The sequence below is a fragment of the Pipistrellus kuhlii genome, unplaced genomic scaffold (genome assembly GCF_014108245.1).
Source record: "Pipistrellus kuhlii isolate mPipKuh1 unplaced genomic scaffold, mPipKuh1.p scaffold_m20_p_15, whole genome shotgun sequence".
NCBI classification, from domain to species: Eukaryota; Metazoa; Chordata; class Mammalia; order Chiroptera; family Vespertilionidae; genus Pipistrellus; species Pipistrellus kuhlii.
This window is the reverse complement of record NW_023425460.1, coordinates 12,657,496-12,669,605: the sequence shown is the minus strand read 5'-3', so window position 1 is coordinate 12,669,605 and position 12,110 is coordinate 12,657,496. Positions and strand designations below refer to the sequence as shown.

Genomic DNA, 12,110 nt, shown 5'->3' with positions numbered 1-12,110 from the left:
TAGAGTCTAGGCTTAGAAATTATAAGTAGGATCCACATGAGTGTACAGTGGGGTATTTGAAAACTGCCAAGGCTGTGGGACAATTCTTTTTAGAGGGGAGTGCCACACACTGCGATGCGACACTTCTAAGCTTCTGTTATTACAGGCCAACGTGCCCCACAACTAGATACAGAAGAGGGAGAGAGGGAGGGAAGGAGGAGAGAGGGAGAGAGGGAGGGAGGGAAACCTGTAAAGAGCCCTACCAGGAATGGCACAGCACAACCTGGAATCAGGACTACCGAAGTCCCAGAGATGTTTTTCAGAGAGTAATTCAGATTTCCCTTGAGGGTCCCAGATTGAAGAGGGTGCAGGCTGGGCTGAGGGACAATCACCTCACCACACCCACCCCCGTGCACAAATTTCGTGCACCTGGCCTCTAGGGTTTTTTTGTTTTTGTTTTTTAATATATTTTATTGATTTTACACAAAGAGGAATTGAGAGGGATAGAGAGTTAGAAAAGTTGATGAGAGAGAAACATCAATCAGCTGCCTCTTGCACACTCCCTATTGGGAATGTGCCCACAACCAAGGTACATGCCCTTGACCGGAATCAAACCTGGGACCCTTCAGTCCACAGGCCGACGTTCTATCCACTGAGCCAAACCGGTTTCGGCCAATACATAAATTTTTTCAAATGCTGTATCTCTTTAAAATCTCCTTTTTTTCTCCCCATTTGAATGTTTTAGAACTGGTCACTCGTCATCACTACTCCTCTTTTTCACAATTTTATCAGCTAATCACACATATCTATTTTTATTTTATTTTTTAATATATTTTATTGACTTTTTACAGAGAGGAAGAGAGAGGGATAGAGAGGAAGTTGACGGGAGAGAATCATTGATCAGCTACCTCTTGCATACACCCTGCTGGGGATGTGCCCGCAACCAAGATACATGCCCTTGACCGGAATCGAACCCGGGACCTTTCAGTCCACAGGCCGTCGCTCTATCCACTGAGCCAAACTGGTTTCAGCCACACATATCTATTTTTAACATGAACTTTAGAATCAGCTTATCCAGCTCCCCAAAAAAATCCTAATAATTCTTTCAGATTATGCTAGATAGATGGAACAATTTAGAAAAAATTAAACTATACAAAGAGAAAAACAAGCACTGCCTTTCCATTTATTCAGTCATCTTTTATTCACCTCCGTAGAGCTTTAGAGTTTTCTTCTTATTTGTGCTCTGCACTAATCATTACATTCATTCCAGTTTATTTTCTCTTTTGTTACAATTACCCACTTGGCCTTGATCTTTCTTCCTTTTACTCTCAGGTAAAAGATTAAGAAAATCATTTTCTCTTCAGTTTATGCCAATTATCACTATTAGTCTGTGCCATGTTCCTCTCTTGTTACTTTATTCTCTTGTAGCTTGAGTCCCTCTCTTTGTGTTTGTATTTGTTCTGGGGGAAAAAATGTGTATTGCTTTATGTGCACATATTTTTGTTTCACATAAATGGTATTAGGGTTTTATTTCTCACTGTTTCACTTTTTCGCTGAGTCCCATGACTTGACAATTCATTCATGTTCATGTGTTTTCACTTCTAATTACTGTATAACTCTCATGCTGTGCATCCGCCATCCTTAACCTATCTATTTTCACAGTGATGGACACCCTGCCATAAAAAGCACGGCAGCAAACGTTCTGGCAGTCATACTTAGGATTCTGCCATTGACCGGGACAAACAAGCCCAAAATGTCAGTGCTTAACAAAGTAAGTTGCTTCCTTGCTCATCTAACAGTCCATGGCAGGTATTCCTAGGAGGGGAACATCCTTCCTTCGTGTGGTGGTGCAGAGAGATCACATGATTTGCCCAAGGTCACACAAGGAGTAGCACAGCCAAACATTCAAATCTCGGTTGTCTTATTCCACAGTCTGCTATGCATGCCTCTTTACGAACATGTGTGAATATGTGTAGGACTGGCTTCCTTATAGATTAAGATCTCATGTTGTGTTAGATATTAAACTATTGTCTCTTCTGCTCCTGTGCTTTGGTTTTGGGATACTGGAGTGGAAGCAACAAATGACCCCCCTTTGTCCACTGGCTCAGTGTTTTTGGTTTCTTCCGAGGGCACGAGAAGGCAGGAGAGTAGATGACATTTGCTTCTTTCTGTCTCCTTGCTATTCATGCAGTTCAGCCCACCAGCCTGTCAGCCACAGTCGTCCAGTGTCTGCTCCTCCCTCTGCCAGCAATGACCCCTCAACCCGGCAGCTCTCTCTCCTCAGACGCCTGAGCCCCAGCTCCAAGCAGGACCCTGCTCCGTGCCTGAAGGTTCTAACTCCAGCCTCCTCCCTGTGTGTTCTCCCCAGGAGAAGAGCTGTTTCCTATTTTCTCTCTGGTTTCATCAATTTTCAACCTTCCAACACCAATCTAGCCATTTCCCAATAGTCATTTATTTTTATTGAACCTCCTAGTATGGTTTCTGGTTTCTTGACCAGACTCCGGCTGATACACATATACAGTCAATTCTCATTAGTTCTGCTATAAAGTTGCCACAAACACTGAATTAGTGATGCTGAACTGTTGCTCCTAGGAGAAATACAGCTCCTGTGAATCTGGAGTAACAGTATTTCCACTGCAATCAATACTTGGCCTTGTTTTATGTGCGTCTCTGCTTAAAAACACCTAACTTAACATTATGGCGATTACAAACACTGAGCTCTCGGCCAACAGCTCTGTAACTCATGTCTGAACAAAGCTCACCCAACACAGATATTTCCTCCATAAAGGACATCCCTGCCTCCTGGTGCTCGAGAACAGGAGAGGGTACCTCTGTTCTGTGTGCAGGTGCCGTTTTAAACAGTGAAATCGCCTCCATAAAGCACAGAAATGCAGGAAGCGTGGCTCTGAAGAGACCATGGCACAGGAACCGTGTGAGAGCAGAGAACAAAGAGCATCGCCCCGGGGAGCTGGGAACATGCTCCTCCTCATCAGGCGACTCAAACTTTTCTCCATTTTGTTGGTCAATGACTACACAAGCGCTGAGTGTCAATTTGGGGTTAGCAAAACCCAGCCATGCTTCCTCTATTTTTAATCCGTATTTTAAGTTATGTTGCTTAAGAACTAAGCAAATTCAAAGATTACAATTAAACTTTAAATGAGCTTGTAATTCATAATATGCTAGTATCTACATTTCCCTGCAATTTCTGGGAAATCTGTAATGTTATAATTACACTGAAAACACACGTACTGCTCTACAAAAGATAACTTCCTGTGAAAGGCAGAATTTGAGTTTTAAAAAAGAAAAATTAAATAGGAATTTGAGAGAATGCTTTTTGAAAACATTTCCTCCATAAAAATTTGAATTTTTTCATTGTAAAGGTTAAATTTAACTGTCAGAGAAAAGAGCCAGGGTTTTTATGAACAGGAAATAGAAACAATTTAAACACTATTAGTCACAAAAATTAAGGTCTAAGATCAATCTCAGCAAAGGTGGTTCTAGAGTGAACCAAACACTAATATTACCTCTAAGAGTAATGGCTAAAATGGAATTTATTATGTCAGACACTGTGTTAGCACTATAGATATAATATAATGCTCACACCTATAAGTTATAATTTATACATAATATGTTCACATCTACAAATTATAGTGTATATATAATATAATGTTCACATCTATAAACAAGATAGCTTAGATTACTCGACCAGTGGTCGGCAAACTCATTAGTCAACAGAGCCAAATATCAACAGTACAACGACTGAAATTTCTTTTGAGAGCCAAATTTTTAAACTTAAACGTCTTCTAATGCCACGTCTTCAAAATAAACTCACCCAGGCCGTGGTATTTTGTGGAAGAGCCACACTCAAGGGGCCAAAGAGTTGCATGTGGCTCGCAAGCCACAGTTAGCCAACCACAGCACTAGACTAATAGATGAGAAAACCTATGCTAAAAGGGATTTATTTGCCAAAAACATAAAACTAGTAAGTGGAGAGGTGGTTTTCTGACTCCACAGAACCTCTATTAACCGCGAAGCTCAAGTAAGCGAGTGCCTGTATGATGAAATTAAAGGTAAGGAAAAGCTAACCAGCTCCAAAATATCTTCTTCAGTTACTTATAATCTTCAAATTCCTGCTTTTAAAGGCTTCAAGATAGCATGGACTTCAAGATAGTAAAAATATCTGATGGAAGAAGTGAATCCAAAAGGACTAGACCAGAGAATGAGACCCTGAGCAGCCAACGGCCAGTAAGGAGAGGAGATTGAAACTACATAGACCTAAAAGAAGTGTCCGAAGGATAAGGCATGAAATGAAAAGCACAAAATCCAAATAAGTTAACACTGTAAGCACCCACTACTGCCTGCTTTACAGTTTTACCAAATTTGTCCATGCCTCTTTGGCGACATAAGCAGATCTAATTAAATATTTACAAAAATAACATGGTAGGCAAGTAACTGCTCTGCCATCCTTTCTTCTAAAAAGATAACCTTCATCCACCAACCAGATCTGAAATATCATGGCTGACATGTACACATAAGGAACTGTTTGACATTGAAATTGGGACTCAAAAGAACTGTTGGCCCAGAAAGGAACTCACTACAGACTGATTGACTTGCCTCTCAGCATAACCATTAGGGCTTGTCTCAGTTTAGGTTCATAGAAGGGTATTTCTTGGATCACATGACCTCACACATCTAGAGGAAATAATGAACAATATGAACTGATGAACAAAAACAGACCCAGAGAAAGAGAAGCAGCGATCAGACTCTCAAACCTCGGAGGGAAGGTAGAGGAGGGTGAGGGTAAGGGGAAGAGATCAACCAAAGGACTTGTGTGCATGCATATAGGCCTAACCAGTGGCCATGGACAACAGGGGATTGGGGCATATGTGGGGAGGGGTTTGGGATGGGTATGGGGGGATGAAGACAATTATGTGATACCATAATCAATAAAATTTAAAAAAATAATAAATAAAAAATAATAATAAAATAAAAATAAAAAGATGACCTTATACACTACAATCCTAGAAAATAAGGAGAATCAACTTTAAAACTATTAATCAGCCTTTAAATAGTAAGTTTACAAAATATTTTTAATGACATGGGCAATGCTTATTCCATAGTTTAAGTCAAAAAAAGACCAAAGCTTAAAATTGTACAGATATCATTTTCTAAAATTTGTAAAATTATTCATAGAAAAAAAAAGACTTGAAAGAAATTTTGAGGGAAGATACCTTTGGGGGGAAAATAATATTATTATTATTATTATTATTATTATATTATTATTATTATTTCCATCAGGATTTCTAGGCCAAGCCCAGTAACATGTCAAAGGCAACTTTGACAACACTAGAGGGCGCTTACTCGGTGCTATCATTGTGGTTTCCAGACTTAAACCGTGGGTCCGACAGCATCCCAACCACCTGGAGAGTTGTTAAAACATCTTGCTGGACCCCGTTCCCCAAGTTTCTACCGGAATTCAGTAGATACTGCAGTTCTTTTTTAAAAACTGGGTCATTTTAATAAATAGTTCTCTTGCTGACTGCAGGCATGTTACCTGTGCTATGGTACTCAGAAACATCACAGTAAAGGAGTTTTCCTGACCGGTGCACTGTCTTCAATCATTCCAAGGAGTCACTTGCTGTCAAACCAGTAAGACTGCGTTTATGCATCCGTCATTTTCAGGATTGTTGGTACCTGGGCACGTTTTCCCCAAATAGCCTGCCTCCTGGTGTCACAAGGCCCAACTTGTTCACCCAAAGTTGTAGAAAGAGGGGACGAGAGATTCTTCTTTACACCGAGTCTTGTTGGGCAAAAGGTGGCTTTCAGCTCAGTGTATGTTTGTGGGCCATCTTGAAACACAAGCCCCTTGGCCTTTCATATGTCCGTAGTTTTTGAGCACAGCCATCTCCAGCAAAGCAGGCTGGAGTAACCATCCTCTTGCAGGCATTCTTTTTTCTCTTTTCTGTTCCAGTAACTTTGGATATCTCTGCTTCTCTCTCAGCATGAATTTTGAGCAATGGGACTTTCTATTTTCCCTGCTTTCTTTTTTCATTTTTTGTTTGTTTGTTTGTTTAATTGTATTGCAAAGTACTTTAGCTCTGACTGTCCTTCTCTGCCCAGGAGATATGCAAATACTGCTCCTCCTTGTGGCATCACTACATCATTCTTTTATTTGGTGTTTTCTCTTTTCATGCATCTTTAAATATATATATATTTTTTTCTTTTCTTTTCTTTTTCAGAGAGGGAGAGAGAGATAGAAACATCAATGATGAGAGAGAATCAGCAACCTCCTGTGCCCTTCACCCTGGAGATGGAGCCGAGGCGTGTGCCCTGACCAGGAATTGAACCATGATCTCCTGGTTCATAGGTCAACCAATGCTGACCACGGAGCCAGACCAGCTGGGCTCTCTTTTCATTTGTATTTTCTCAGCCTGGTGTTGTTTATGATAGAGCTTAGCCTTCAGGCCAATCATCCTTTCTGCCTCTTTGAACATTCATGAGCCTCTCCCTTTCCTCCTTTCTCTTTTTATCTCAGTAATCCACACAATATCCACAGCACTTCAGTGTCACTCAGGGTATGAGTTTGGTGGCAGGGTTACCGGAGCCACTGGTACATTCCCCGGGTGTGAAGAAGCTCTCAACCTTCAGGCTCAGAGACCCACAAGCCAACACCACACCCCTCGCAACAAGAGAGGCAGAAGCTGCATTTTAACGCACTCACAGGTGATGCCAATGCTGCTGGCCTGGGAACCACACTTTGAGAACCACTGGTCTAAATAATTAATAATCATACTGGTATGAATGTACATATTTCTATAGAAACGTTTAATTAACATGCAATTTAATTTATTATTTTATTATATTATTCTAGTTATTTTTCTATTTAATTTACTATCTGTAATTATTAATAATTCTAGCTGGGTGCTCATTTATAAAGCCCCACAGTTACCTAGATCTGTGGTATTTTATTCCCCACCGGGGGAAAACAGGCCATCTGCACATCTGATGGATAGGATGAGACAACAAATCTGGCCCAACTGCTACCCACGGCTAACCAACGCGGGCGAGAATCTGCCCTACGGAGAGAATGGTGTTTCCTTGCTAATTCTTAAATCTTACTTACAAAATGAACAAAGAGCCGTCCATCAGAAAAGCGGGAATTTGAAGGCAATCTAATCTTTGTAAACAGGGGGAATGAAAAGATAGAAGCACCCTCTGGCACTTTTCCTCTCTTTTTTTTTTTTTTTTCTCCATCCCCCTAAGGCATCAGAAATTACTCTCCATGGAATCTCTCCCACAGCAAGCCCCGGTCAAAGGAGACCTCCATCCCAGAATGACAGTGATGATCATTCTATACAGCACGTGACCAAGAGCAGCATAATGTGCTGCTGGGGGAAAAAAAAAAAAAAAAAAAAAAAAAGCAGAAACCTTTACAGGCCTATTAGCTTATTTGTTAAGTGAACCATTTCTTGATGAGATTTTCCCACTCGCTAGCCCACATTTTCGAAGTTCAGAAGCAGTACTTTTCTAAAAACCCTAAAACAAAAACCATGAAGACAACATTAATCTAATTTTTTTACTACATCTGTTCTAATTTAATGTCTGCATTGCTAGATTCAAAGAACACAATGGCAGGAAGAACATTAATGTCCTTTTGTAATTCTCTGATAAGAAAACTATAAACTCAGTACAATGTAGTTCTGAATGAACTGAATGATCAGAGTATTATAATTTGGCTCATTTCCTGAGTGACTGATAGATTAAGACCAAATTTACGTTCTAATGAAGGAATCACTACCAAGATTTCGCAATCCTTTTGGGGTGAAAAAAAATATTCGAAACTGCATAGAGGGGGTGGTGATTGAATAACATTATAAGTATATTAAATGCCACTAACTTTCTCACTATAAAATGATCAATTTTATGTGACACCAATTTTACCTCCATTTTTTAAAATATGTCAAACAAAAGTTGGCAATACAACTTTCACAATTACCAAGTCCTCTCAAAACTCTTGCTCTTGACACTCTACAAGATGAGGGGGGGAAAACTTTTAAAAACAAAGTATTAGATTTCTTATGTATAAACCATGTGGAAAAGAAATCTTAAATGATATTCTCCCAATTTGATTGGTGTCCCCCACCCACCTGGTTCTTCCTTTATTCTCCCAGGAGCAGAAGGGACAGTCCGAAGCTGTTGTTCATAATTCCAGAGAAAACCTCAGAGATTTCTGAGAAAAACTTTACACATGTACCTGTGGCTAAAAGGCAGAGGTTTGCAGATTACCTTTAACTAGATCAGATTCCAGTGGCATGCCTCTTTCAAAATAAATACGAAGTTAAGCCCTCTTCTTGACATTTTAAAAATATTTTATTGATATTTTACAGAGAGGGACAGAAACATCAATGAGAAGGAAACACTGACAGCCGCCTCCTGCACACCCCCTACTGGAGATGTGCCCTCAACCAGGGCACATGCCCTTGACCGGAATCGAACCTGGGACCCTACAGTCCGCAGGCCGACGCTCTATCCACTGAGCCAAACCGGTTTCAGCTTGGCATTTATTATATTTTAAGAGAATGTTAAGACTTTTTGTTAAACTTTGATAAAACTTACAATTTTCTGCCCAGCCGCACTATCAAACATACTCTCGTTCACCCTTTCTGAGGAAGCTCCTGGACTACATGCCCCCTAAACTGAGAAAATGGGAAAGAGGAAGATGTGACCCAGCAAACAACAGGATGCATTAAAAGAGAGGGTGACATGTTAGTAGCAGGCTTATGAGCAATTGGTCCAGATTGGAGCAGAGAAAGAAGAGTTCTGAAAAGGATACTTGGGAAAAAAGGAGGGAGGGAGGGAAGGAGGTAGGGAAGGAAGGAAGAAGGGAGGGAGAAAAAGGAGAATTTTGAAGAAAGAGTGGGAGAGAAATATAATAACCTAGTGGCCCGGTGCACGAAATTCATACACATTAGGAGATATTAGAGGAAATAATTTAATATTGCTATTTGCCCTTTCTCTATAATACAAGTGTCAGAGATGAAAGAAAATTAGTAAAATGTATATGGAAACCTTCCTCCTGTCAGGGTCTGGGGCACACCATGGGAACCAGAGTCAGGTCCCCGCCCATCCACAATATGCCTCAAAATCACATAAGACCCAGAACTGGCTGGCACCCCCACATTGGGCTAGATCCAGAGCCAGCCAGTCCCACCCTTGTCAAGCCCTGCCGGGCAGAGGGCATGGCCTAAGATACTCCAGCCCAGACCAGGAGCGCACCTTGAGGTCCCCTGTGAAGCCCCAATGGGTGGGAGGCACGGCCTGAAGTCCCCTGTCAAGCCCTGCTGTGGTGGGGGGGTGGTGGCGTGGCACAGCCTCAGGTCCCCTGGCTCAGTGCTGGGTGCGGGCCTCAGTCTGAGGTCACCTCTCAAGCCCCACGGGGCGGGGGCTGCAGTCTGAGGTCCCCTGGCCTGGTGCTGGAGTGTGAGGTGCAGCCTAAAGTCCCCTGTCAAGCCCCACCTTATGGGGGCGTGGCCTGAGGTCCCTTGGCCTGGCACTGGGGCGGGGGGAGCAGCCTGAGGTCCCCTAGCCCAGAACCAGATAGGAAGCACACATTGATGTCCCCTGTCAAACCCTGCCTGGTGGGGGCACAACCTGAAGTCCCCTGTCAAGCCCTGTCGGGGGGGGGGGGGGGGGGGGGGGGGGTTGTGTGTGCAGCCTCAGGTCCCTGCTGGGAACTTGGCCTCAGCTGTGGTTGCAGCCATCTTTGTGATGGAGTGATGGTCGATTAGCATTTTCCCTCTTTATTAAAGAAGATAGCCCCATGGTCGGCAAACTGTGGCTTGCAAGCCACATGTGACTCTTTGGCCCCTTGAGTGTGGCTCTTCCACAAAATACCACGGTCTGGGCGAGTCTATTTTGAAGAAGTGGCATTGGAAGAAATTTAAGTTTAAAAAATTTGGCTCTCACCAAGACCGGTTTGGCTCTGTGGTAGAGCGTCGGTCTGCGGACTGAAAGGTCCCAGGTTCGATTCCGGTCAAGGGCATGTACATTGGTTGTGGGCACATCCCCAGTAGGGGGTGTGCAAGAGGCAGCTGGTCGATGTTTCTCTCTCATGGACACTTCTAGCTCTCTATCTCTCTCCCTCTCTATAAAAAATCAATAAAAAAAATTTTTTAATTGGCTCTCAAAAAGGAAATTTCAATCATTGTACTGTTGATATCTGGCTCTGTTGACTAATGAGTTTGCCAACCACTGGGATAGCCTGATGTGTTTAAATAGAATGAGGGAGCCCCATGGATGTGGCTCAGTGGTTGAGCATCAACCATGAATCAGGAGGTCACTGTTCAATTCTGGATCCGGGTACTTGCCCAAGTTGCTGGCTTGATCCCCAGCAGGAGGCGTGCAGGAGGCAGCCAATCAATGATTCTCTCTCATCATTGATATTTCTAACTCTCCTCTTTCCTCTCTGAAATGAATTTTTAAAAATTTTAAATAAATATGAGAAATTTATAGTTCTGCCATAAAATTTGGGATGAATTGGTGATAATCACATAGAAAATTAAGCAGACAAAAAAGAACAATATAATCATTAATTTCTGAGAAAACAAAGGTTCTAGAAAAAGGAAATTTAATCATGGCATAGTATGTGGCTTAGCTATGAATAATAATTACATAATCATAGTAATATGAACCCTGAATATTGTCTTAACCAAATATCATCACATAATTTAAAAGGTAAGAGACAGGAAAAGGAGAAGTATATTTAAAATGCTTATGGCTTGTATTTCACAGTAAATAGCAAAGAGATAAAATCTGAAACTAAAAATTTAAGCAGCAGTAGTGTAAGAATATTGTTTAGAAAGATGGAAGTAGATACCAGAATAAAAAACGGGAAGGGTTTAGGGTGGTTATTGCATCTGGAGAGTGAAATGTGAGAACAGGGAGCATGGGGAGGGAACAGGTATTTCTCATACTTCTCACCAGACAGCAGTTTTCTTTTAACAAGTGTTCGTATCACTAGGTGAAAGTAAAGCTTAACTGAAAACAGTTTTTACAGCCCTGGCAGGTGGCTTAGCTGTCTGCAGTGTCCTGTACATCAGAAGGTTGCAAGTTCCATCTTTGGTCAAGGTGCCTGAGGGAGTTAACTGATCAGTGTTTCTCTCTCATATCTCTCTCTCTCTCTCTCTCTCTCTTTCTCTCCTCTCTCTCTCTCTCTCTCCCCCCCTCTCTCTTTCCCCTCTCCCTCTCTCTTTCCCTCTTCCTCTCTTTAAGTATATGCTTGGGTAAGGATTTTAAAAAAACAATATTTACAGATTTTCATAAAATGAACTGTTGAGCTTGTATTTTAAAAATCAAAGTACTGTGCTTACATTAAAAACATGTTCATGAGTAAATTGATGTTTATTCACTTAAATTAAAATCTTATTTGAGCATCTGATAGGACACAGTCTTAGAAAAAGTGTCATAAGAATCTCAAAAATCAGCATTTTAACAACCTGTTTTTAATTTAACAAACTGTTACTAATCACCCAAGCTGAGATGCCCCTTTTCTATGCTTTAAGCCCTTATTATTATTATATAGATACAAAAATATAATTTTCTCATTTAAAAAATACACGGTTGCCCTGACTGGTTTGGCTCATTGGATAGAGCGTCGACTAAAGAGTCCCAGGTTCAATTCCAGTCAAGGGCAAGTACCTTGGTTGCAGGCACATCCCCTATTGGGGGTGTGCTAAAGGCAGCTGATCAATGTTTCTCAACGATGTTTCTCTAGCTCTCTGCAAAAAATCAATAAAATAAACTTTTTTAAAAATACACTGTTTTAGGGTAAAAAATGTAACTCTTTATTCAGAGCTTATCAGTAATACAGTGGTCCTACATCTTACTACATATTTACTTGAATAATGAGCCAACAAAACAAAAATGAGCAGAAGTTTTTTAATCAAAATATTCTTCTAATAGAGTATGAAATTAGATAAAATAGCTTCTAATTTAATCTCTCACAACATACTCATTTCTCATTATTTTTTTCTTTGCCCCTGTAACTCTATAAAACCTGAATATTAAAACTGTGCAATATAGCTTACCAAGAAAATATTAAAATTTAAGTTAAAGCTGAAACCGGTTTGGCT

At 41.0% G+C, this 12,110-nt stretch overlaps 1 pseudogene; it reads right to left on the bottom strand.

Moving 5' to 3' along the window:
* Positions 1-5,042: 5,042 nt before the first annotated feature.
* Positions 5,043-6,175, bottom strand: LOC118719004 (annotated as a pseudogene).
* Between the last annotated feature and the right edge of the window lie 5,935 nt (positions 6,176-12,110).